This window comes from Lithobates pipiens, unplaced genomic scaffold, assembly GCF_037356315.1.
Source record: "Lithobates pipiens isolate NorthernLeopardFrog02 unplaced genomic scaffold, aLitPip1_a1.2 Scaffold_22, whole genome shotgun sequence".
Taxonomy (NCBI): Eukaryota; Metazoa; Chordata; class Amphibia; order Anura; family Ranidae; genus Lithobates; species Lithobates pipiens.
Genome location: NW_027507784.1, coordinates 174,881,775 through 174,909,724, shown reverse-complemented (window position 1 = coordinate 174,909,724; position 27,950 = coordinate 174,881,775). Strand labels below are relative to the sequence as shown.

General features: G+C 43.2%; 1 protein-coding gene across 6 annotated transcripts in view; it reads right to left on the bottom strand.

Annotated features, from left to right (window-relative positions):
* GULP1 (GULP PTB domain containing engulfment adaptor 1) overlaps nucleotides 1-27,950 on the bottom strand; it is a 1,104,299-nt gene that overhangs the window by 779,054 nt on the left and 297,295 nt on the right. Inside the window, exon 1 of one of the 6 annotated variants that reach the window (XM_077448665.1) lies at nucleotides 21,930-22,047. The exons of the other annotated variants lie outside the window; for them this stretch is intronic. The gene's annotated coding sequence lies outside the window, so the exon portion shown is untranslated. Of the gene's footprint in view, nucleotides 1-21,929; nucleotides 22,048-27,950 lie in introns of those variants that run through there. 6 annotated transcript variants of the gene reach the window in all.

Here is a 27,950-nt window from a genome sequence, read left to right as displayed (position 1 = left end):
ATCACGACTCCAACCTGCTGACCTGGCAGCCCTGAATGCACCGATCACAGACGAGGAATTAGAACGGACTATCAAAGCACTCCCTCCTCGTAAATCCCCGGGTCCAGACGGATTGCCTTATGAATATTATAAGGCTTTCCTCTCCATTCTGACTCCCCATATGTGCAGAATCTTCAATGCCTTCCTCCATGATACTCCTATACCACCAGATATGCAACGCTCCTTTATCACGGTGATCCCCAAACCAGACAAAGACCCCATTTCATGCGCCAACTACAGACCAATTGCCCTGCTTAACTCTGACCTCAAAATTTTTACGAAGCTACTTTCCACCCGCCTGAATGTAGTCCTTCCATCCCTCATACATAAAGACCAGGTGGGCTTTGTCCCACTCAGGCAAGCGGGCGACAACACCAGGAAGATCATCGACCTGGTGGACGTGGCGAACAGGGAGAGCTCGGCGTCCTTGCTACTCAGCCTGGATGCCGAAAAGGCCTTTGACCGTCTTGGTTGGCCCTTCCTGGTCGCTGCGCTTCGGCATGTAGGCTTCAGGGGACCCTTCCTGAGGGCGATCCAACATCTCTACACTGCCCCTACAGCCCAAGTGAGGACCCCCTTTGCCCTATCCAAATCATTCTCTATAACCAACGGCACACGGCAGGGGTGCCCACTTTCGCCCCTGCTGTTTGCGATCTGTGTAGAGCCCCTAGCCGCTACAATCAGAGGTAACCCAAGCATTAGGGGAATACCGGTCAGGGGCAAGGAGTTTAAAATCTCACTGTTTGCCGACGATATCATCCTTTCCCTGACCCAGCCTAGGGTGTCCCTTCCCAACCTTCAGGCTGAACTGGATAGCTATGGGGCCTTATCGGGATATAAAATTAACGCATCCAAATCAGAGGCTCTCCCACTAAACATCCCGGAAGCCGAAGTTTCGAGATTGCAGGCAAATTTCTCCTACCGTTGGCAGAGTACCTCCCTGAAATATCTGGGAATACACATCACCCCAAAGTTTACCACGTTATATCAGGAGAATTTCCCTTCCCTCTTTCGCTCGGTTAGAAATTTGCTCCAATCATGGAAAAAACACAAAATCTCCCTCCTAGGCCGAATCGCATCAATAAAGATGACGATCCTCCCGAAGTTACTTTATCTATTTCAAACGCTACCCATCCCGGTTCCTTACAAACATTTGAAAAAACTACAATCGGACTTACTCAAATTTGTGTGGAACTACAAAAGGCATAGAATACCCCAATCTGTCCTGATGTCGGCCCGATCGGATGGTGGACTAGCCTTTCCCAACCTCCTAAAGTACTATCAGGCGGCAGACACTCCGTGCAATAACATCATGGTTCACTCAAAGATCGTATAATAGGTGGACAGAAATTGAAAAAATCTGGATGGCCCCTACCCACCCAAACAGTCTCCTGTGGAGTGCGAATGTGGAGGTGCCCCTTGAACGCATGTTGGGACCCATGTCACAGCTTCGCCGACTTTGGCGTAGGCTGGCGCCCTCACATGCTTTGTCCTCAGACAAGTCGCCTTTAACTTCGTTTATTTGTAACCCCTCAGTGCCGGATAGCCTTACGCACCAAATGTCATACCCCTGGTCCTCGCGGGACTTGTTCCACTATGGGAATTTGATAGACCCACGATCACGTAAACTATTACCCTTCTCTGAATTGCAGACTAAGCATGAATTACCTCGCCAGGCATTCTACAGTTACTTGCAGATTCGCCACTATGCCCTGACCATAGCGCCTGGCCTACAATTCTCCCCCCCAACCCCATTTGAAAGCCTAATATTGGCGGGTACAGCTCAACGAGGCTTGATATCCAATATCTACAAAATACTGAATGTCTACTCCATGGACAACACCGGAAAACACGCATACATGCTAAAATGGGAGAAATTCCTCAATGAGGACATATCCAGAGAACAGTGGCAGGTGATATGGTCACAGGCGGCAAAAAGTTCGCTCTGCACGTTATATAAAGAAAATGCTTATAAAATAATCTTCCTATGGTATATGACCCCTGATGTACTCCACACCATCTATCCTAACACTTCCGACCGGTGCTGGAGATGTCTGCGAGATAGGGGCACCCTTTTCCACATTTACTGGACTTGCTCATTAATCGCCCCCTTCTGGAACGCGGTCCAACAACTTCTAATCAACCTCTTAGGTATACAGATCCCTATGGGTCCCAAGTTTGCCCTATTGGGACTGTCCCAACTTAAGATATCCACTCCCCGTAAAAAGTTAGTTCGACATATCCTCACAGCGGCACGGTGCCTCATCGCCCTCAATTGGAAAAAGAGGACCCCCCCTTCCGACGATACCTTATACGCTAGAATTAAAGATGTGGAGTTGATGGAGAGGATGACGGCCAGGATGCAAGATAGAACGGACGCCCACGATAAAGTGTGGGAGCTGTGGCACCTTCGGGAGGACCCACCTTGATCAGATGAACAGGCTACTGAGGTGAGGCACCTCTCCCCCCCTCCCCCACCCCTCCTTATTCTTCATCTTTACTCTCCTTCTTTCCTTTCCTCTTCTCTACCCGGAGTATTCTGTAGACTCCGACTTGTCCTTTTTACGCGATTTTTCTTTTGTGGATACACATGCTTCAAGCACGTGGTTGACATCTCAAGATCAGAGAAGAAATAGAACCTGGCATAGACTTCACTGTATACTGTCCTTCTCTTTGTTTAAACATTGTTTGGATATGAAAAGTATACACTCAAGTTATCTGAATGTGTATTGTACAACCTGATAATAAATAAATGTTATTTGATAAAAAATGTCAAAAGCATCAGTTAGGTGTCGATTTGTCCACCACATCGCCACCATTACTAGTAAAAAAAATAAAATAATCCATAGTTTGTAGACGATATACAGTTGTGTCACAATACAGTGAAAACCTAGGCCTTCGTCCACTATCTTGGCGTTATGGAAATATTAGATCTTATAAATATAGACAATTCAGTAATCACAGTGAGTCGATCTTTCCCAGAGATTCAAAGTGTCAGCTGCTGCTTAAAATGCAAAACAATAATCCATACAATATAGTAAAATGTCCGCAGGTACTCCAAAGGTACCTAAGCGGCGCTACTGTCATTGCTTATTATGACCAGCTTTCATATGGTAATGCCACATGAGAAAATTGAAGAATGACAGATGGTGATAAAGTCCAGGAAGACAAAGATGGTGGTCCTAATGTGGTATACAAGTTGTTTGCCACACACCAGAATCCACAAACTGTGCGTCACACTCCCCTTAGCCCTTGTACACACGGTCGGAGATTCCGACGGAATGTGTCCGATCGGACCGTTTTGTCGGATATTCCGACTGTGTGTGGTCTACATCGGACTGTTTCCATCGGAGTATCCGACGGACCAAGTTTTCCAACTTGTTGGTAAAATTTTCCGACAAAATGCTCCGATCGGACATACTCCGATCATGTGTAAAGAATTCCAATCGGACAAAGTGCCACGAAAGCTCAGATCAAACTCCTACACCAAAGCTATTGGCTACTAGCGCGAACGTAGTCCCGTCGTAACGAAATAACGTAATCACGTCGGATTTTCCGACAACTTTGTCCGACCGTGTCTATGCAACAGTTTTGGACAAAATCTTTGGTTGTCGGAATCTCCGACCGTGTGTACAAGGGCTAAGAGGTTCTCACTCACCAGAAAGAGGAACACATCATGTTAACCATGGCTGTCTTCCACGTCATGGAGGCTGTCAGAGCTTGTGCTGGATCTCCCACAGGTACTCGGACAGAAAAAAGGGGCTCAACTAGCCTAATTCAGTTTTTCTCTCTCGTTTATTTTCAACTTTTATGTTCCATAAAATCCATCAGTCAATCAGTACTTAAAATTATCAGCATTAAAAAAGCATTCTAGGGGGGGGCGTGGCTACCGCGCTGCTGTATGGACGCGTGAGAAGGTAGCTCCGCTACACCGAGAGCAATACTCACACTCCGGAGTGCTCCTACGATCCCAAACTGGCATCCATCGACGGCGTATCTCCTCTTTATATAGTTGAGATGACCCGTAAGCGTAAAAACCTACCACAACTGAAGAAGTTACCGCAATTCTTCCCGCGGAACCCTCTGGGCCTTCTCCAAGATGGTGCCGATGGCGCCTCGCCTTCAGCCTCCAGCAGCTCCGGCTCGGAAGCTCCAAGCCCAGATCATCGATTGCCGCGTGGGTCCCCGGGAATGTCTACCCCGCTCTCCCTCAGCCCAGCGAAAACCAAGCAGCGGATGATGGACAACCCTGGCACGGAACAGGTTAGTGGAGAGGGGGATCAGTTGGAGGACACCAGGGAAATCTCGGACACCATAGATACATTCCCCACCTCTAATCAGCCAGTGTCCGACACTACACTAAAAGATATGCTGATCTCCCTGCGGAGCACACTACATGCTGATATGATGGACTGCATGCGTGGGTTTAAATCAGATATCAATGCAGTGGGTGCACGAATCGACCATGTGGAAAACAAAATGGGCGAATTTGCAGCTACCATTAATTCAGTAGTGGATGCCCAGAACGACCAGAGGAGGTGGCGTGGTTACAGGCAAAAGTCGCAGATTTGGAGGATAGGTCCCGACGCAACAACCTTAAATTGAGGGGAGTCCCGGAGTTAATACTGCCAGCGCAACTACTCCAATACGCCCAAGAGCTGTTGGGCGCCTTTTTGCCGGACCTGCCTGCCTCGGAACTGGCGATTGATAGAATCCATCGCCTCCCAAAGCCATCGCACCTCCCGGATAACATTCCGAGGGACGTATTGATGAGAGTACACTTCTTCCAGGTCAAGGAGAAATTCACTTTCGCCTTCAGATCCAACAAACAACCCCCAGAAAGCTACGCTAACCTTCAAGTTTTCTCAGACTTGTCGCAACACACCATGCAGAGGAGGAAAGCCTTGCTCCCCATCACCAAGGCGCTTCGCAACCATGCCATTGTTTACAGATGGGGCTTTCCGTGTAAGCTTAGCATTTCCAGGGAGGGCCGTACGACGGTAATTGCTAACTTGGAAGATGGTCTAGAGCTACTCAAGCAATGGAACATTCTTCCCTCGCAGAATGACATCACTCCAGAACCTCTGCCAAAGATCTCATCACCAGACAACTGGCAAGTGGTGTCTCGCAAGAAGAAGAGTTTGAATCGCAATTATTGAGCTATCCGGATTCTTTGCTTAACATCCGCTATTCTCAACAATGTTGCTCTCGGTACCAGCGGATATAAGTGAACGTTGTTGTTTCCCCCCCGTTATTTGACAGGCAGGTTCACTGCCTACAGATTCCAAGTTGAATCGTTTCTTTTTACCTATGTGGCTTATGCCTATGCTCTGGATCTTTAACATCTTTTTTATTTATATTGTTTTTTTTTCTTTTTCTTCCTCTGTTTTCCTCCATCCCTGGATCCTTCCCTCTTTCCTCATGAGATGGACTTTGTGGCACTTCAGCTGTGTCGGTCGGAGGTGTGGAATCAGATGGGCCTGGACGTCCATGCTTCTGCAAAGCTATTCTATGGATCAGAAAGGTATGCGGACTAACTTACTCAATAAACTCCTGGACTTTCAATGTTTAAGTTAATTTCCTTTAATGTGCATGGCTTAAACCACCCGGCTAAGAGGGCATCTGTATGGAAGGAAGCTCAGAAACTGCGGGCAGATGTACTCTGCTTACAGGAATCGCACTTCTTAGCTAACGACCCTCCGCCCTTCCGTAACAAGAATTTTCCTCATCTTTTTTTTTCATCCGCCTCGCAAAAGCGTAAAGGTGTTGTGATCGCTATTAGAGATTCAATTGCTTTCTCACATATTCTCACACTAACGGACCCTGAGGGTAGATATATAATATTGGTGGGCTCGCTCAACAACAAGATCTACACCATTGTAAACCTTTACGCTCCTAACTCCCACCAGCTCAGGTTTCTCAAGTGACTGCTCACAAAAATCAAAGAGGTGCGACAAGGAGCCCTAGTAATGTGTGGAGACTATAACATAACAGTGGATTTCCAAATAGACACAACCACTACTTCCCGCAGACCTCTTCCATCTCTCCAAAGCTTGCTCCAAGAAGAAGGACTATATGACATCTGGAGGTGTCAGCATACTACTGAAAGGGATTATTCATTTCATTCCTCTAGACATAATACGTATTCAAGAATTGATATGATCCTGGTAGATAGACTCTTGTTACAGGCAGTGTCCTCCTCCGCCATTCATGGTATCTCTTGGTCGGATCATGCCCCCGTTTCGGCAGTAGTGGCGGAGGGGAGCGCTCATACTGTTTCTGGAGTCTGGAGGGCGAATGTTGGTGTATTTAGTTCACAAGAACAAATGTTAGAGGTCACTAAGAGCCTTAAAGAGTTTTTTGCGACCAACATTGGCTCGGTTTCCGACCCAATGACTCTTTGGTGTGCACATAAAGCTTTTATAAGGGGTATCTTGCTGCAAGCCAATGCCAGACTTAAAAAACAGAGATCCCTCAGGATAGACCGACTTCTAACTGCTATTGACTCGTTAGATAATCAGAATAAGATAAATCCCTGCCCTACGACGGCTCATAGACTGGATGCTCTTCGCTCTGAGCTCAGACTTCTGCTTCTGGAAGACCACAATAGATTCGTCCATTATCTAAAATTGACTCATTATTCGGCGGGAAACAGAGCAGGTAAATTTTTAGCCCAACGCTTGAGAGAACAAAAGGCTAGAACCACTATTCCATATTTAATTAATCCCTCGAATAGAAGTAAAGTATACAACCCTAAGGATATTGCTGATTCTTTTGCCAGATACTACTCCTCGCTATATAATATCAAAGCAGACCCCAATACCTCTCAACCAAGAGAGGCGGACATTGCTGCCTTTTTGGACAGTGTCTCACTTCCCAAACTTTCTATGGAGCAACTTTCCACATTAAATGCCCCTATTTCTCAGACAGAAATTCAAAAAGCTATTCGAACATTACCGTCGGGCAAATCTCCAGGCCCTGATGGCCTTCCTGGCGAATATTATTCAAAATTCAGTGACATCTTAACCCCGACGCTACAGGAAATCTACTCACAAGCGGCCACTACCTCCTCCTTCCCCTCGGAAATGTTAGGTGCATATGTTGTCACCATTCCTAAACCAGGGAAATCTCCAGATATCCCAGCCAATTTCCGTCCAATATCGCTTCTCAATACGGATGTAAAGGTTTATGCTAAAATTCTGGCCCAGAGACTGCTACCCATTTTACCAACCCTTATAAGCCCTGACCAAACAGGTTTTACAGTGGGAAGACAAGCTTCCGACGCAACTAGGCGGGTGATTGATATTGTGTGCCATGCGAGGACCTGTCGGACGCCTTCTCTGCTCCTTTCTTTGGATGCTGAGAAGGCGTTCGACAGGATACATTGGGGATATATGAACTCTGTTCTCTGCAAATTCGGATTTCAAGGCCCTATTATATCTGCAATCTTAGCCCTTTACTCTACCCCTTCTGCAAAGGTATATACTTCTAGTATCCTATCCCAATCTTTTACTATCACGAATGGTACGCGGCAGGGATGCCCACTGTCCCCCTCTATATTCAACTTACTGATAGAACCCCTAGCTGAAAAAATTCGATCTCACCCAAACATCCATGGTTTTACTTTCAGAGGCAAATAGCACAAAATAAATCTATTCGCGGATGATATAATCTTGTTTCTTACATCCCCAACACTTTCTTTATCACACGCCCACCACATTCTGGAACAATTTAGTAATGTCTCCTATTATAAAGTTAATAATACTAAATCTCTTATCCTCCCTCTTGATATCCCAGTGCAACTAATGCTTAACTTGCAAAAGTCCTTCCCGTACTCTTGGAAAAAGGACAGCATAACGTATTTGGGCCTACAGATCACAGCAGACCCTAATAAACTAGCTGATGCTAACTACTCTTTACTACTCCAAAAACTAAACTCCGAGACCAAACGCATCTCCAAAACTGAACTAACGTGGTCGGGCCGCTTGGCCTCTTTTAAAATGTTATTACTTCCACAGATTCTTTACGTATTTCGTACGCTACCCATACCTATTAAACCCATGTATCTTAGGCTACTTAACTCTCTCCTAAATGGATATATTTGGCAGAATAAGAAGCATAGATGCGCTAGGGGTCTATTAGTGAAACACAGAAAGGTAGGGGGCATGGGTTATGTGGAACTACAAGATTATTTTATGGCAGCTGTGCTCTCCCAACTCACCACTTGGTTCGACAAACAAGCTTTTGTCCCTTGGAGAGACATCGAACATGTCCCCGACGGACGACCTTCCTTCCTTGCTTTGGCTTGACCGTCTGAGGCCCTTTAACTTGAGACAACAACCGCTGACGATTCAAGCCTCTCTTTGGGCATGGAGGGCCCTCGGATGGATCAGCCGTTCGGAAGGAGGAAGGGTTGATATCCCCATACCTATCGACCTACTCACCAAGGCTATCCCTGGTCTAGTTCTTCAGACCTGGAAACTCAAAGGTATTACTCTTCTCTCGGACCTGTTGCATGACAAACATGTCAAAGACTTCAAAACACTCCAAAATGAATACGGTTTAGAAGTGGGTGAACTGTATAAATATAGTCAGGTATCCCATTTCCTACGTTCCCTACCCACAACCCGAATTTACCTACAGGAGGCTGTTTGGAGGTTCTACACGAACAAACTTAAGCTAGCAAAAGGAGTTTCATTTTTCTACGGCCTCTTCCGGCACAAGAATGTATTTACTAAATCCTCCCCATATCTAAAATGGGAAGGAGACTTGGGAAAGGTATACACATCAAAACAATGGTACCAAGCTCTCAACTCAATCTATAGAGCATCTCGCTGTGTTAACCTTAGGGAATTGTCCCAAAAAATATCCTTGAGATGGTACCTTACCCCATATAGACTAAATTTTCCAGAGGAAGTTCCAATTTGTGCTGGAGGGGCTGTGGAGAAGTGGGCTCACTCAAACATATCTTTTGGTCGTGTAGACATTTGACCAGTTTCTGGAACAGTGTATTCAGAATGACTACCTCCCTTACGGGAATCATTTCCCAGCCTGACCCAGGGCTAGCTATACTGAATTTAGGTATTGAGAAATATCCCCCTCAATATAGAACAGTGGTGACACATGTCTTACTAGCCACCAGATCACTCATAACTCAGAAATGGAAAACAGATCTAGTTCCTAACCTCTCTGATGTAATTACTGTTGTGAAAACCAATTGTATATATGAAACCTCACTACTTTCTAGGCTAAGTAATGGTATGAAGCGTATGGAAGTCTGGAAAATATGGAAAGTTAAATATCACTAACTTGTTTCTACACTCCTAATATCTTGAAAACCTCAGGTCCCTCTCAACCCCCCCCCCCCCCCTTACCCTTACCATACCTTCTCCTTTCCCCGTTCTTTTGATTACCACCATATCTCTCGCCTTTTCCCCTTCTCGATATCTCTGCCCTTTTTTTTTTTTTTTTTGGTTCTCCTTTCCCCTCCGTTCTTGGCTCCTTATAATCCCAATCTGTCCTATCTATACTTTCATGCCGTAAGAAATCTTGCGTATGTTAAAGGGGTTCAGTTATAAATTTTATCATAATAACCTAGGTTCTAGGTGCTTAGGTGAATACTGTGTGGCTACATTAATACGTTCCTTGTCTATACATGACTTAACATTTACAAAGATGCATATGTTACTACACTATTGTAACTCCTTTCATATACATGATGTATATAGATGTCTATTTTCTTTGTTTGTGAAAATCTCTAATAAAAACTAATTTGAAAAAAAAAAAAAAAAACATTCTACAAGTCACAGGACCCACGAGACTCAGAAAACTTTAAGAAGAAATTCGATTTTTTTTGTTTTAGAGCAGAAAGTAAAAAAAATATATATATTTTTTTTTTTTTAAATTGACAGTCGTTCTTTGTTTATAGTGCAAACAATAAAAACGGAGAGGTGATCAAATACTACCAAAAGAAAAATCTATTTGTGGGGGAAAAAATTACATACATTTTATGTGGGTACTGTGTTGCACGACCGCGCAATTGTAAATTAAAATAACACAGTGCCATATCGCAAAAAACAGCCTGGTAAGGAAGGGATGTGGTAAATCTGCCAGAGGTCAAGTGGTTAAAGGAAGCTGTTCACATATGAGTTCTTGTTTTCTTCAAAAGGGAAACAGGGAGCAGTGACATGGCAAAAATCAAGTCAGTAACAAGTCTCAAGAGCACTTGAGCTGAAAGGAACATCAAAATGCATTACATAATCTCTTGCTGTAAAGCACTCAAATCATGAATGTTCTCCACAAAATTGTTACTGATGACAGAAAAAAAAAATCTCTTTAACTGTCAGTGAAATCAATTCTTGGTAACGCTATTTTAACTAACAAGACTCAGGTAGTGCCAAATCTGAAAAAATAAAATAAAAAATACACTTGTGCTACCTGGTTAGAGCCTATAAAGTCTTCCATCTTACACGCATAAAGAGTTATACTCCATTCTGCATGAAGATTTCATACCTATTGACCTGTCTGACAAGTCTTAAAATGTAGATTTATATTTAAGCCTTACATTTTACGTTTATAGTTAAAGTGATCCTGTGCCCAGATTATGTACACTAGTAAGTGTTTAGATATTCTGATCAAGCAGGAAAAGCACTTAAGACGTCATTAATTATTTTTATCTCTGTATATAATATATATTTTAAAGCATTTGAAAACTTACCTGCTCTGAATCTTCCTCTACTTGAGTCTTCTGCCGAAGCTCTGTGCCATTCCTTCTTGCTGAGTGCCCTCGTAGCAAGCAGCTTGCTATGGGGACACTCATGTGCTCGATCCTGAGCCAGCTCTCTGTGTCCATAAGACACAGAGAGTGCGGCTCAGCCTCCTACCCCATACTTCTGCCTCACTGGCTGTAATTGACAGCAGTGGGAGCCAATGGTTTCTACTGCTGCATCTCAGCCAATGAGGGGGGGGGGGGGGGTGAGAACTGGTAGAGCCACGACTTTCCTGCACATCGCTGGATCAAGATCGGGCTTAGGTAAGTATTAGAGGGAGCTTCACCTTCAGCCTTTACAGACACTTTAAAGGTCACTACACAGGTATTGAAATATTAGCATTTTATAGGAGTCCAAATTTTGGCAGCTTTCTAGCCATCTAGAGTAAACAACCAGCAAATGTTTCTAAACTGTTAGAAACTAACTGAAACCCAACTTCAGCCTTTGTTGTGATCCTTAAGTTCCCTTGAGAATAAAAAAACTTTTCATTAATAGCAGCAAGAGAGCTCAGAATGGCTTGCTTTAAACCAGATTTAAAGTGGAGGGCCACCCTGAAAAAAAAAAGAGCATTAATATTATTAAAAAAATGTAAAAAATAAATAAATAATTTTACCTGGTCAGAAATCGCTGTTGCTAGGCAGTCTTCCTAATCTGCCTTCTTCCTGCTCCTCGGTGATCTTCGGTCTTCTGGGTAATGGGGCGCGCTGTGTTCTGGGAACTGTGTGTTCCCTAACACAGCGCGTCCCATTCACAATACGCCGTGCGACTCGCACATGCGCACTAGGAAACGGGCAGTGAAGCCGCAAGGCTCCACTGCCTGTTTCCCTTAGTACGAATGGCGGCACTGGGACCCGAGAGCCGAGGGACATGTCGGCCTTGGCGGCTGACATCAGGGGCGCCCTGGAGAGGTAAGTCCCCTTATTAAAAGTCAGCAGCTACTTTTTTTTAGCTGCTGACTTTAAAAAAATATTTATAGCTGAAACATCGCTTTAAGAATATTGAAAATTTTATTGCATATATTCTGTGCACAGGTGCTAACTTTAAAAAAAAAGCAGAGTTCATGTAATATATTAAGGTCTCTGTTCCCACTGTAAATATCAGAATTGTTGTTGAAAAATGCCAATAATTATCAAACGTACTTATCGTGTCCCAGCTTCTGCCTGGGGTTGCCTAGATGAAATCACTACCCTTTTGGGGAGATCCCAGGGGATGGTGCTTATGCCAAATTTCATGAGAAGATTCTCCTGTACTGTGCTAGGGAATTACCTTTACCTGAGATTTTGGGTGTTCAATATTCTTCAGATTCTTGTTGGAAGCATATGAATATGGAAGCTAAGGTATATTAATCACTTCAGCCCCATTAGATTTGTCTACTCAATGACCAGGCCATTTTTGCACTTTTGTACATTGTGCTATAATAAATATTAAAACATTTTCCTCAGTTTAGGCTGATATGTATTCTTCTACATATTTTTGGTAATAAAACATATAACGTGTTGACTTGCCACAGTATAATGATGGCAGCTGGTCGGCAAGTGGTTAAAGGGGTTGTAAAGGCATTAAGATAAAAAGCCTTCTGTGTGCAGCAGCCCCCCTAATACTTACCTGAGGTCCCTCTCTGTCTAGCGATGTCCACAGCAGTGGTGCCATTGACTCCCGCAGCTGTCAATCAAAGTCAGCTAGCAAATCAGGGGAGAGAGGGGAGGGCCAGGATGGGCTCCGTGTCTGAATGAACACAGGGAGCTGTGACTCAGCTTGGGGGCCCCCATAGCAAGGTGCATGCTGTGGGGGCACTGAGCAGAAGGGAGGGGCCAGGATCAAAGAAGAGGGACCTAAGAAGAGGAGGATCTTGGCTGCTCTGTGCAAATCCAGGAAATTATTATTTTTATAGGAAAAAAACAAGACTTTACAATTACTTTAAGTACATATATTAAAAACAAATGATGCACTAATGTTTTTTTTACAATGTGGGAAGCATATTAAAGTGTATATGGTAACCAAAATGTTTAAAAAAAATTGTGGATAGCAAAGGAATATAATTCCTGTCACGTTTACTGCCATAAGAGGCTGTGTTAGAGAGGTTCCTTAATTTCTTGTCTGGTAAAAAAAAAAAAGTTGTTTAAAAGCAAGTACAAACTTTTTAACATTTTAAAACACTTTTTTTAATTTTGGATAGAGAAGGGCTACAATCTTTGTGAGGCTTTAGGGTCCATCTTAGCTGTCCTTGTACCCACTGTCAACAGAACAGAAAGTGATGGGATCCTGCATTTTATAGTGGTCACCAAACAAGGTAAAGGAAAATCTTCCAATAGGGACACCTGTGCCGATGACAACTGTCAGAGAAAGTATTTCCCTTAGCACTGGAGAGATTTTCTCTAACTTCTTGTGTCTTTAGGTGGAAGAAGTGGTAGAAAATCTCCCCAATGTGGGACACACATCAAAAACTGAGGTTTTAACCCTTCACACTTTTTGCAAAACTAAAATAAATGGCTTTACATACGCTTTAATCCTATGGGTAAAACATTAACTTTATAAGCAAACACTGTATTCAGCTCACCCAGTTCAAGTCATGGTTTCTATGTAAGGCTGGGTTCACACTGCTGCGGGGGGAGATCCGGATGTGATTCGCACCGCAAATCACATCCGATCTCCGTAGCGATGCGAGTTCAGCCATACAGATAGTATGGCTGAATTCGCATCGCTCCCGCAGCAAACTCGCACGGGACCCTTTTTTTGGTCCGCAACAGAATCGGATCGCATGGGGGTTCACACCATGCGATCCGATTCCTGTGCGAGTCGGCAGATCGCACTGCGATATGCGGACGGATCTGGGGGTGTCATTAACATATCATTGACACTCCCAGCCGTCCGCATAGGGCAGTGTGAACTGCCGGCGGGAGTAATGCGATGCGGGAAAACGCTGCGGATTCGCGGCGTTCCCGCATCGCAGCGGTGTGAACCCGGCCTAATAGTTACATGATCTTGCTCCACAAAAGTGCGGTGCCACTGTTCTCATCTGTAATATTTGAAAACCAAACCACTAAACACAATGTAAAATAAATAATCCTGCGTGCAGGAAATTGTAACCTTAAATATCCCAAAGTGATTTTTTTTTTTTTTACTTAACCAGTCTTTCGTACTAGAAAATATATGTGCCATACTGTAATCAATATATTAAAACTAATAATTATAGGTATTATATAATGTAAATTTAAAAAAATGTTTAATTTAAATCATTCTATTTGCATAAATTTCCACATGCATCAATAGGCTAACCCTCTGGGGGATAAGGCTGTAAGTAATACCAACAAGGCTTGTTAAATCTGGAGGAAATTGAAGGTCTTCATGTTGAGCTGAGGAGAGCAGAGTGGAGGTCCAAATTTCACCACCCCTTAAAGGGGAAGGCCGGATTTGACCTATTTGATACATAGGTAAAAATAAGAGGTGAGAGCATAGGGTGGATAGTGGGAGATCACGTGTGGCACATTAGTGCGAATACGGGATGAGCAGAGAATTGCATTGGTTACTGCATACTGGACTTATATATGAGCTTTAGATCACTGATGCATGTGGTGATTTATACAAATAAAGTGTTGATTGAAATTATATTTTTGGATCATTCTGTTATATTATGTAGGGGTAGCATAAACTTTAGAATTAGTATTATACTTACGTATATTGCCTTCATTTATGGATAGGCAAAGTTATAGCCATTACTGCAGAAAATATACTTCATCTTCAGTAAATCTACACCTCAATTTACTATGGGTTTGATAAGCAAAATATCAGTTCAGAAATGGCAAAATAAAAGCAAACATTCTTACCTCACTGACAACAAACTTCCTGACCACTTATAGTTGGCTTTTTCGCTCTTAACATTCCACAGAAAGCATCATACTAAAGCTCACTAACAATTAACCAATTGCTAAAACCAATAGCCACTGCTCTATACTCATACTACTTGACCTCTCTGCTGCCTTTGATACTGTTGACCACCTGCTCCTCTTCAAAAAGCTCCACTCTCTTGGCCTCCAAGACTCTGCTTTTTACTGCTTCTCCTTTTACCTATAACAGTACTCCTTCAGTGTTGCCTACAACTCTGTCTCCTTCTCTCCGTTTCCTTTTTTTGAAGGGTTCTGTCCTTGGACCCCTTCTTTTCTCCATCTACACCTCCTCTCTTGGTCACTTGATATACTCCCATGGTTTCCAATGCCATGCCTATCCTGATGACACCAAAATCTATCTCTTTACTTCTCACCTCACCCCTCCTCTCACATTACTAATTTAAAAAGTAACTGTAACTTTTGCTGAGAAAAAACACTCCCCTCTGGGTGATCTATGTATTCCTACCTTTTGTTCTTTGGTTTTATAATGATCAATCAGCTGCTGCATCTGCAGCTTCAATGAGGAAGTTGCAGAGTCTGCATGTGATTTCCCTTTAAGAGTATCTCACCAAAAATGAATTTTGTTGCAGGGAATGCTCAAAATCTGATTTGTAGCTTACTGCAGACTGCTGGGAAAATCAGTAAGGCACTTACACAAGCAGGAAATGACATATCTTTGGGGCATTCTGTAAATCATCTGTGTACAGAAGGCTTCCAGGTAGCCATATTCAATTGGATTTTACAGAAAATTGCAGTGCTGCAATTTGGAAAGTAAAATACATTTTTAATAACATTCAACAACAATATGACATATGTTTAAATTTTATACACTGTATTTTTTTTTCTTTCTAAAACTGAGCTCGTAATATTCTTTACCAACCTATCCACAGCCTGCTCCCCCACCCTCCCCCTCACCTGTACCCTCTCCCTTGACTTCTCCATCAACAACCATCAACAATCAACACCAATAATATAATGGTCGGTCCCTCCCCTCATGCAAGGGTACTAGGTGTAGTCATGGACTCTGACTTTTAGCCCCAAATCTTGTAAACTTCACCTCTGTCACATCTCCTAAATATGCCCCTTTTTAACCAATAAAACTGCTAAGCAACTCATTCACTCTATTTTTTATCTTATTTAAGTATTGACTATTGCAACTCCCTCCTACCTGCCTACCTCTATGCAGGCTTTCTCCCCTTCAGTCTATCATGAATGCTGCTGCCAGACTCATCCACCATACCAACTGCGAAGGGTAAGCCACCCCCCACTGGCTTCTGATTTCCCAAGAATATTCATAATACTATTAACAACATACAAATCTGTTAACAACTCTGCCCCACACCATGTTACCAATCTTTTTTTAATATATCGCCCAAACCATTCTCTCTACTCCTCCCAAGACCTCCTGCTCTCTAGCTTCCTTGTCTCCTTCTCCCTAACCCATCTCCTTAACTTCTCCAGAGCCTCTTCCATTCTCCCAAACTCCCTACCCCAATCCATCTGGCTAGCTCATACTCTGTCGACTTTTAGGCGATCCCTGAAAATGAATTCCTTTAGGAAAGTCTATCCTGCCTTCAACTAACAATTGAATCTTCTATTTCTCTCATCAGCTCACCTATCACAATTATTACCTTTTTTGTTCTGCTTGCTCATCCCTATTAGATTGTAATCACTTGGGAGCAGGGCCATCCTAACCCTCTTGTATTGAATTGTATTGTTAGGCCGCGTACACACGGGCGGACTGTTCGCCCAACCTTGTCCGCTGAACAGTGTTTGGGCGGACAGTCCGCTCGTGTGTGGGCTTTCAGCGGACAGTTTCAGCGGACAGTTTGACGGACAAAGTCTTTCGGAAATTCCGAAAAACTGTCCGCTGAAACTGTGTTTGAGCGAACAGTCCGCCCGTGTGTAGGCTACTTTCGAAATGAGCAAACTGTTCCCGCTCGGAGGAAAGTCTGCTCATTTCGAGCGCGTGTGAAGGTAGGCGGGGCCCGCGACGGAGACGTCGCGGGCTCCGCCGCCTGGAATGGGCTTAAAGGGGAACCCCAACGCCGAAAAAAATCGGCGTGGGGGTTCCCCCAAAGTCCACAACAGACCCTTGTACGAGCACGCTACCCGGCCGGCCAGGAAAGGGGGCGAGCGAGCGCCCGCCCCCCTCCTGAGCCGTACCAGGCCGCGTGCCCTCAACATGGGGGGTGCCTTGGGGAAGGGGGGGCCGCGCAGAGAAAAAATATTTTATTGCACAGCTCCGGGGGTCTTCCGTCTTCGGGGGTCTTCTCGCCGGACTCCTCCGCTATCTTCGTGTAGCTCTTTTACTAGCGGAGGAGCCCGGCTTTATTCCTCCCCACCGCCGGCCTCTTCTCCCGACTTCGGGGGTCTTGTCCCCCTCTTCGGTTCTTCTGCCGGGCCACCGCGCCTTCTTATAGCTCTTTTACAGGCGGTGGCCCGGTCTTCTGTCGCCGCTGCCTTCCGTTCTTCTGTCGCCGCCTTCGGTTCTTCTGCCGGGCCACCGCGCCTTCTTGTAGCTCTTTTACAGGCGGTGGCCCGGTCTTCTGTCGCCGCTGTCGCTGTCGCCGTCGCCGCCTTCCGTTCTTCTTCTTCTTCTTCTTCTTGTTCTTCTTCTTCTTCCCCAGGAGATGTTGACACGTCGCTCTCTCCGGCCGGAATGCCAGAGCCGCGCTGTGCGGTCACTTATATAGTGACAATGGGGCGGTGTCACATGGTATATGTCACATGGGTTGGTCACATGGTGACCCCGCCCCCTTACGATGTCATAGTCCCCATGTGACATCAACCCATGTGACCAACCCATGTGACATATACCATGTGACACCGCCCCATTGTCACTATATAAGTGGCCGCTCAGCGCGGCTCTGGCATTCCGGCCGGAGAGAGCGACGTGTCAACATCTCCTTGGGAAGAAGAAGAAGAACAAGAAGAAGAAGAAGAAGAAGAAGGGAAGGCGGCGACGGCGACAGCGGCGACAGAAGACCGGGCCACCGCCTGTAAAAGAGCTATAAGAAGGCGCGGTGGCCCGGCAGAAGAACCGAAGAGGGGGACAAGACCCCCGAAGTCGGGAGAAGAGGCCGGCGGCGGGGAGGAAGAAAGCCGGGCTCCTCCGCTAGTAAAAGAGCTACACGAAGATAGCGGAGGAGTCCGGCGAGAAGACCCCCGAAGACGGAAGACCCCCGGAGCTGTGCAATAAAATATTTTTTCTCTGTGTTGTGTTTTTTTTTGTACTTTATTTCACAGGTGAATGGGTAGGGGTACATTGTACCCCATACTCATTCACATAGGGTGGGGGGCCGGTATCCGGGGGCCCCCTTCTTAAAGGGGGCTCCCGGATTCCGATAAGCCCCCCGCCCGCAGACCCCGACAACCAACGGCCAGGGTTGTCGGGAAGAGGCCCTTGTCCTCATCAACATGGGGACAAGGTGCTTTGGGGTGGGGGGGCCGCGCGGCCCCCCCTTCCCCAAGGCACCCCCCCATGTTGAGGGCACGCGGCCTGGTACGGCTCAGGAGGGGGGGCGCGCTCGCTCGCCCCCCTTTCCTGGCCGGCCGGGTAGCGTGCTCGGACAAGGGTCTGTTGTGGACTTTGGGGGGACCCCACGCCGATTTTTTTCGGCGTTGGGGTTCCCCTTTAAGTCCATTCCAGGCGGCGGAGCCCGCGACGTCTCCTTCGCGGGCCCGCCTACCTGTACATGCGCTCGAAATGGGCGGATTTGCCTCCGCCTTACGTGGGCGAGTCCGTTCATTTCAAAAGTTGAGCGAACTGTTTGGCAAACAGTTCGCTGAAACAGTCCGCTCAAAAAGTGCCGTGTGTGGCCATGTCCGTCCATGCTAATTTTGAGCGGACTGTTTGCCGAAACTGTTTGACAAACAAAGTTGGGCGAACAGTCCGCCCGTGTGTACGCGGCCTCACTGTACTGGCGCCCCTTTATGTTGTAAAGCACTGTGCAAACTGCTGGCGCTCTATAAAACCAGGACCGTAGATATTATTTTTTTCTGAGGAAGGGGGGGGGGTTCAGCAGCAGGTACCAAGTAAAAATATTTTTAATAAAATAAATTGTGCCAAAATTATAAAGACTGGAAAAATGAAAAACGATATGTCTTGCCCCTAGTAAACAATCACATCCTTAATTGTATTTTATCAGGTCCTTTAGAAAATCAAACCTGATTTCAGTTTTTTTCCTTCTTACAGTTTTTATGAACGCTGTTGGCTGTTGTCCAGTATTAGTGCCCAAACTGAAGTGCAAAGCGAGTGTGCTGCCTATCTACAATGAGATGGTGCCCTTTGCACCTCCTCAGTAGGGTTGGCTATTATGGTGCAAAGTGCACCTTATTGTGTCAGACAGAGCACTGACTTTTTACTTTTACAGATTAAAAAAAGGGGGGGGGGGGATGCACTGCCTACCACAGGATGGTGCGCTGTAATAGCCAATCTTACTTGGCAGGTACAAAGGGCACCATCCTCTGCAAGGCAGCACACTCACTGTGTTCACATTAGCTTAATTTTCAATAAGACCTTTCACGCTGGGGCTTTTCAGGCGCTTTTGGGCTAAAAATAGCGCCTGAAAAATGCCTCCCCTGCATCCCCAGTGGAAAAGCCTGAGTGCTTTCACACTGGGACGGTGCTCTTGCAAGACATTAGAAAATGCCCTGCAAGCATCTTTCAGCGGTAGGAGCTGGGTTAATTTTAAACACACTCTAAAATTGTATACAGCAATAGAAATCTAGAGTTGTACAGTATGAAACTTCTTACAAATTAGACAATGTGTTATTCAAAATTAAGCTTTAAAGTTGCAAGATGTCATCCCGCAAGTAGCTATACTATATATTTTATTGAATAGAAGGCAGAAAATGTCATGGCTATTTAGCAGCTAATTATAGTCAAGATTTACAACAGCATTTTTCCTCTGGGCTCCACAAGTCACAATCATTTTTTACATAAAATTATATAAACCTTCAATAATGTCTTTAAATCTTTTAATTAGAGCTTGTTTTATACCTCCTAAAGTATAAGGGAAGATTACATTGTTTTGCCTCAAAATATTATGGTGGCATTTGTATACCCGCAAAATGCGTAGCTATATTAATGTATTACATGCTATATTAATGTGTTACAAAGTTCAAAGTTATATACTGTGTGTCTATTTATATATTTATATATATATATATATAAACACACTATATACATACTGTGATAGACCTAACCAGGACAGGGGCTTTTGGAGAGGACTAGGAGTAAGCCTCTTACCCCCTGATTATGGGCCCTGGCTATTAAGGGAGCACTGCTCTTTGGGAGGTGTGTGCCTGGGGGACACTTGGAGTAATGTTACTTTGGATTCAAGTCCATGTCTCCCCCCAAATACACAGACTCTGGGAATCTAGTACTGGGATCCGTGTTTAGGGCCTAGATGCCCTATTACCAGCAATGACTGCTTTACACTGTGAGACTTATAGCAGATGTTGATGTCATCAGCTCAAAGCCTGTCTGGGGTCTCCTGCTATAGTCTGTTTATTAAGGTGTTATGTGTTATTTTGTTAAGTATGCCTCTCCCATTGTTAATTGAGTTAATTGTTCTCTCTGTGTTCTCCTATGTTTTTATACTTATTACAATGTGTAATGTACTTTGTTGTGACCTTGGGGCCGGGCAGTCTGACCTGGAGTGAGATCTCCGATTAACCACATTGTCTGGGTGGCTAGTTGTTTAATTAACTTAATGTTTATAGTATATGTTGGCTGTTTAGCTATGTTAATTATATTCTTGTTTACAGTTTGTATTGTTAGGGTAATATGATCAGGAGAGGAATGTCCTCTTGTGGAGTATAAAAAATGTGTCCACGTTTCAATAGAAAGTCATTCCTTTTGGATTTTACCTCACATCTTGTCTGTGTACGATGATTGGGTAAAAAGGACTGATATTAGCTCTCAGTCTTCTCAGAACAGTTTGGGGGGCAGAAGGCACTCTTTGGTGGAAGAAATCACCTAATCAGAGTGCCAAGTGGCTCTGCCATGCATACATATACAGTCGTGCTCAAACGTTTGCATGCCCTGGCAGAAATCGTGACATTTTGGCATTGATATTTAAAATATGATTAATCATGCAAAAACAATTATTTTATTTAAGGATAGTGATCATATAAAGCCATTTATTATCACAAATCTTATTGTAATAACTTCAGAAACATTTCCAAATTGTGCCCCTTCTTATCCGTTGATACAACAAAATCACTTTATCATTATCTACTGCAACTCTCTTCTCACTGGCCTACCTCTACACAGGCTATCATAAATGCTGCTGCTAGATTCATCCACCTTATTAATCGATCCATGACTGCTGCCCCTGTCTGCCAATCTGGCTTCCACTAGCTCAATGTAAAAAATACTAACTACAACATAAAAACCCATCCACAGCACTGAGCCTAGCTACATCAAGCTACATAAACACCCTCATCTTGATATATCACCCAAATTGTTCACTCCATCTAAGACAGGGGTCTCAAACTGGCGGCCCTCCAGCTGTTGCGGAACTACAAGTCCCATGAGGCATTGGAAGGCTGACAGTTACAAGTATGACTCCCCACAAGCAGAGGCATGATGGGACTTGTAGTTTCACAACAGCTGGAAGGCCACCAGTTTGAGACCCCCTGATCTAAGACCTCCGGGTCTCTAGCTATTTTGTCACCCCCTCCTAAGCTCACCTCCAGGACTTTTCCAAAACCTCTTCAATCCCCTGGAATTCCATACCCCAATTTGTCTGGTTATCAACAACCCTGTCCACCTTTAGGCAGTCCCTAAAAACTCATCTATTCAGGGAAAAAAAACATCCTTACCTTTATATTGTAAGCTCCATGAGCAGGACCCCCCTATCCCTTGTTTACTGAACTGTATTGCAACTTTACTGTCTCCCTTATCTTATAAAGTGATGCACAAATTACTGTCAATATACAAATCCTGTCACATAATATTCTTTTATTTTAAATGTATGATTTTAACAAATATAAGTGAAGAAAGAGAATGAAAACCTACAGCCATTGCTACTCTGGACAAACCTTATATCCATTTGCGTGGTTAAATACAGTTTTGTAGAAAAACAAGTAACTGTTCTTCACAGAAATACAAAATGATAACTATGAAATGTAAGTAAGCGATTAGTCATTTCATTTTTAACATTCTAATTTTCCTGGTGTTTTCATACAATGAATTAAGAGGAATATAAAAATGAATAGTACATACCAGCATAGCTTGTGTAATGGAATTTACAGTTTGTTTTATAGAAAACAGTGAATAAAACGTATATGACAGTGTACTCCATGGACAATCTCTGCATATATAAGATAGGACCCTTCGGTATTGCAGTAGCTCTGCTGGATAACAGAAAACAAGCTGTAGGCTGCAGCTTTGCCTGTCATCCCGTTAATCTGCCCAAGTAGCTGTATCTTATTTTGGGAAGCAGATAGAATTCCTTATCAAGAGAAACAGGCTTTATGTCAAAACACTATCCATCAAAGTCTATTTTAAGTAGATCCTAGAGCAGTATTTCTTAAACTTCAGTTAGTTGCATTCCATCATAACAATCCCAGTGCTGTTTAGATGCTACCTGTTTCAAAAGGTGATACGTTTCCGAAATTGTCTTTTTTTTCCCTAATACATTTTATTTTAACAAACAGGAGGTTGGACAAAGTCTGAACACAGTAGAACTTAATCAGATAATTTGAAGGGCCTTTAAGACTGTGCTATGCAAAAGGAATTTAGTCACTCTACTTTAAAGTAAAATTTCCTTGTATACTTGCTTATAAATACTCATAAGTTGAATGTCTTTTAACCACTACAATACAGGGCACTTTCGCCCCCTTCCTTCCCAGCCCAATTTTCAGCTTTCATTGCTCTCGCACTTTCAATGACAATTGCGCGGTCATGCTACACTGTACTAGAGGTCGACCGATATATCGGCCGGCCGATATATCGGCCGATATTTGCCGTTTTTTAATTAATCGGCATCGGCCGATTGTGCTGATAAAAAGCCGATTTAGAACTACAGCGGGACTTTGAAATGACTTCTGTATAGAAGTCAGTGTAAGTTGCCTGAGTCGTCATAGAAACGTCTTCCTCCTCTCTGGGCAGGCTGCCAAGAAAAGAACAAAATGATACAATGTTTACACTTGAATGAATGAAATCACCTCAGTGTGTAGAAGTTCTCAGTTTAACCATTTAAAGACTAAATCTTTTCTGACACTTGTTGCTTACAAGTAAAAATCCTGTATTTTCTGCCAGAAAATCACTTAGACCCCCCAAAAATTATATATATATTTTTTAGCAGAGATCCTAGGGAATAAAATAGCGGTTGTTGCAAAATTTTATGTCACACGGCATTTGCACAGAGGTCTTTTAAATGCATTTTTTGGGGAAAAAAAATACACTATTTAAAAAATAAAAACAGTAAAGTTAGCCCGTTTTTTTTTTTTGTCCAAAAGTTTTGACTACCTGTTTTTATTTAATACATAGTTTTTTTTTTTTTTTTTAATCTAAATCATACATACAAGTAAACTGATTGTAGGTTTGTTTTGTTTAATAAATGTTTAAATGTAAGAAATTTTCTGTATCACTTATGAAGGCTGCTTTCACACTGGAGCGGGCAGGCGTTGATGGTAAAACACAAGTTTTAGCGGCTCTTTACCATCATTTTAGCGGTGCTATTTGGCTGCTAGTGGGGCACATATAACCCAGCTAGCGGCCAAGGAAGAGGTTAAATGCGCCCATGAAGCACTGCTGCCAAATCGCATTGCATGCGCTTCGGCAGTGGTGCCCATTCATATCAATGGGCAGGAGTGGTGGAGGAGCGGTATACACCACTCCAAACGTGCTGCTTGCGGGACTTTTTTTTAAGATCCTGCCAGCGCATCGCCTCAGTGTGAAAGCACTCTGTCTTTCACACAGACTGCAGGGGAGCCATTTTGCAGGCACTTTACAGGCACTATGTTTAGCCCAAAAGCGCCTGAAAAACGCCCCAGTGGGAAAGGTGTGTTAGATCAAGGGGGATTAAAAAAAAAAAATAATATATAAAAAAAGGAAAAAAATAAAGAAATAAAATAAAATCGGCCTAACATATCGGCCCAAAAAAATCGGCATCATATATCGGCTATCAGCCTCCATGATTTCTAAATATCGGCATCGGCCAGAGAAAAACCCATATCGGTCGACCTCTACACTGTACCCAAATTACATTTTTATCATTTTGTTCGCACAAATAGAGCTTTATTTTGGTGGTATTTATTCATGACTCCGTTTTTTATATTTTGCGATATAAGCGCAAAAAAAGCGGAAATTTGGAAAAAAAACAATATTTTATTTTTTCTATTTAAAAAAAAAATCCAATAAAATCAAATTTTGTATTTAATTTATATTTAAGCCAAAATGTATTTTGCTACATGTTTTTGGTAAAAAAAATTCCGTTAAGTGTATAATAATTGGTTTGTGTGATCACGGACATATGTACGCAAATGATCATGTACATATGTGTGCAGGTGATCACGTACATATGTGTGCAGATAATCATTGGAACATGTGCTTTTAGTGGGACATATGTGGGGGACATGTGTTTTTTTTATTTGGGGACATGTCTTTTTATTATTTGGGGACATGTGTGTTTTGGGGACATGTGTGGTGACATGTGTATTGTGGCGACATGTGTGTTTACACTGTAGGTTTATACTAGACTGGTGATCAGATAGTAAAAAGCTGTAAAAACAGCTCATACTCACTGATCACCAGCCGGCTGCAGCGATCTGCTCTCCTCTCCTCAGCGACGACTTCCGTGTGAGGAGAGGAGAGCCGATTGCCTAGCAACCGGCTGTTTGTTTACATCACATGACGGCCGTGATTGGACACGGCCGTAATGTGATCAGGAGGGCCAATCACAGAGCCCTCCTGCCGATCCGAGCTGCGCAGGCACGCGCGCGAGATCCCCCTCCTTCTGAAGGACGTTCCCACCCGGCCTTATATGTACATTGGCCGGGTGGGAAGTGGTTAAAAACATTCACAAGTAAGAGCAGCTGTATGTATCCTATACAATTAGACACAAAACCCGTGAGACAATTAATTAATACCTATAGAGAAGAATGTACAGTGTCTTGAAAAAGTATTCATACCCCTTGATATTTTCCACATTTTGTCATGTTACAACCAAAAACGTAAATGTATTATTGGGATTTTATGGGATAAACCAACACAAACTGCCACATAATTGTGAAGTGGAAGGAAAATTATAAATGGTTTTCAATTTTTTTTACAAATAAATATATGAAAAGTGTGGCATGCATTTGTATTCACCCCCGAGTCAATACTTTGTAGAACCACCTTTTTCTGCAACTACAGCTGCAAGTCTTTTTGGGGATATCTCTACCAGATTTGCACATCTAGAGAGTGACATTTTTGCCCATTCTTCTTTGCATAATAGCTCAAGCTCTGTCAGATTGGACGGAGAGCATCTGTGAACAGCAAATTTTGAGGCCTTGCCACAGATTCTCAATTGGATTTAGGTCGGGACTTTCTAACACATGAATATGCTTTGATCAAAACCCTTCCATTGTAGCTTTGGCTGTATGTTTAGGGTCGTTGTCTGCTGGAAGGTGGGCCTCCGCACCAGTCTCATGTCTTTTGCAGACTCCAACAGGTTATCTGATAAGATTTCCATTTGTTATGCTCCATCCATCTTCCCATCAACTCTGACCAGCTTCCATGTCCCTGATGAAGAAAAGCATCCCTTAAACACGATGCTGCCACCACCATGTTTCACGGTGGGGATGGTGTGTTCAGGGTGATATGTAGTGTTAGTTTTCCGCCACACATAGCGTTTTGCTTTTAGGCCAAAAAGATTCATTTTATTCTCATCTGGACAGAGCACCTTTTTCCACATGTTTGCTGTGTCCCCCGCATGGTTTCTTGCAAACTGCAAACTGGACTTCGTATGGCTTTCTTTTAACAATGGTTTTCTTCTTGCCACTCTACCATAAAGGCCAGATTTGTGGAGTGTCATCTGTGGCAAGGCTTTAAAATTGCTGTTCACAGACACTCTCCATCCAATCTGACAGAGCTTGAGCTATTTTGCAAAGAAGAATGGGCAAAAATTTCACTTTCTAGAGGTGCAAAGCTTGTAGAGACATCCCCAAAAAGACTTGCAGCTGTAATTGCAGAGAAAGATGGTTCTACAAAAGTATTGACTCAATTGACTCATGGGGGCTAAATACAAATGCACACCACACTTTTCAGATATTTATTTGTAAAAAGTTTTGAAAACTATTTATTTTCCTTCCACTTCACAATTATGTGCCACTTTGTGTGGGTACATCACATAAAATCCCTATAAAATACATTTAAGTTTTTGGTTGTAACATGACAAAATGTGGAAAACTTCAAGGGGTATGAATACTTTGGCAAGACACTGTACATGTCATCCAGTATTGACATGTAGACTAATAGCGCTGACAGACTGCACCTTTTAGAGTCCAGAAGTCTACAGGAGGTGCAGCTAGAGCTGGTTCTAAAAGGCAAAATGCTAGCGAACACCCCCCCCCCCCCCCGAAAACACTGCAAATTAAGCTGTTCCCCGAACATGATGAAAAAACAATGTTCGGCCCCAACTGATGCTTGGGCAGAACCATTCGCTCAAATCTAGGTGTAGCCATCACTGCCTGTGCATTGACTAAAAACAGGACTGGACTAGAGCAGCAGCATTTGTACTCTACTGACTTTCTTAGGAGAGCAGGACTGGGGTAGGGTTAAGGCTGGGTTCACACTAGTGCAAATTGGATGCGGAAATTTCCGCATCCAATTCGCAATAGTAGGAGACATGTAGGAGACAATAGTAGGAGATTGTGACCTGTGCTCTACTGGCGTTTTTTCAGCTTAGACGACCCGCCAGAATTTGTAACGGAAGTGAGGTTCCATCTCTGCCATCTTGCTCTGGACGAACAAAAAAAACACATCTCTGAGGGAAAGGAGAGAGAAAAAAAAAGAGAGAGAGAAAAACAAACACATACAAATCAATGGTAATAAAGATAGCAGCAGAGTTAGTGAGATAAGACAAAGGGGGTGGTACTTATCTCACTAACTCTGCTTCTATCTTTATTACCATTGATTTGTATGTGTTTGTTTTTCTCTCTCCTTTCCCTCAGAGATGTGGGGTTTTTTTTGTTGTTTTTTTTTTAACATTCTGCTTAAAAAATTTTAAATCAGTACTTCTTGGACCTTGAAGAAGGGGACATAACCTGAAAAATTGTATGTTAGTGCAAATAAAAAAAGTATCATGGACAGTACTCAATTTTCTCTGTCACAAATGCACTAATAGGGCTACAATCGCATCAAGTAAAAATAAAGTGTGAAATGCAAAACTCTGGGTGTAACAAGATCTCCGCTTGCCCCTTCTCAGTGTATCCTTACTGTGGAGGGTGTAGAAAGATGGCAACAACGGAACATCACTTCCGTTACATTTTCTGACAGGTCGCCAAATCTGATGAAACACCTGTTCACATATCTCCGCATTGGTGCGATTTGCACAGGAATGCTGTGTGTCTTTTGATCGGTTTTAGATCCGAATTCAGCCAAAAATTCAGGTTGAAATTGGACCTGAAAGAGTGAATGAGGACACACCGGACTCCTGCTGTGAGCCGCTGCGTGTTCAAATGTTAACCCAGCCTAATACTAATCTATCTCCTGAATTATGCAGTGGAGTGGATTTATTTTTTACAGCTTTTTAAATGAAAAAATAACTACATTACAAATGTTTAGCTAATGTGTGTATGGTGAAAATAAAGTATATAAAAACAATTATTAAACATTTGCCAAAACATGTTCCCATTATTAGTGCCTAAAAAAGATTAGCATATTTTGAAAAGTATTACTAACTTACATTTGCAAATATGTAATATGTAACTGTAACAGGAGTGGTTAATTAGAGCTTTTAGCATCTTGACAGACTAAATTTAATCTTTTTCAACTTTATTTTTTTTTCAGTTTGGTATTTATATAGTTTGAGATAGATTTTGTCATGTACAGTACTCTGTTGAAGTTTACAAATCTGGTTTTTGTTTTAAAGCTGTCAAGTGCAAAATTACTTCAGATATCTAAAACTAATGCATGATCATGAAAAACATATTCAAATTTGTAAGACGTATTGGCATTTGCTAACATCAGATCCCACAATAGGCTCCTTTGTGCCCCCAACTCCAATGATCACCTACAGACGGGCGACCTCTGTGG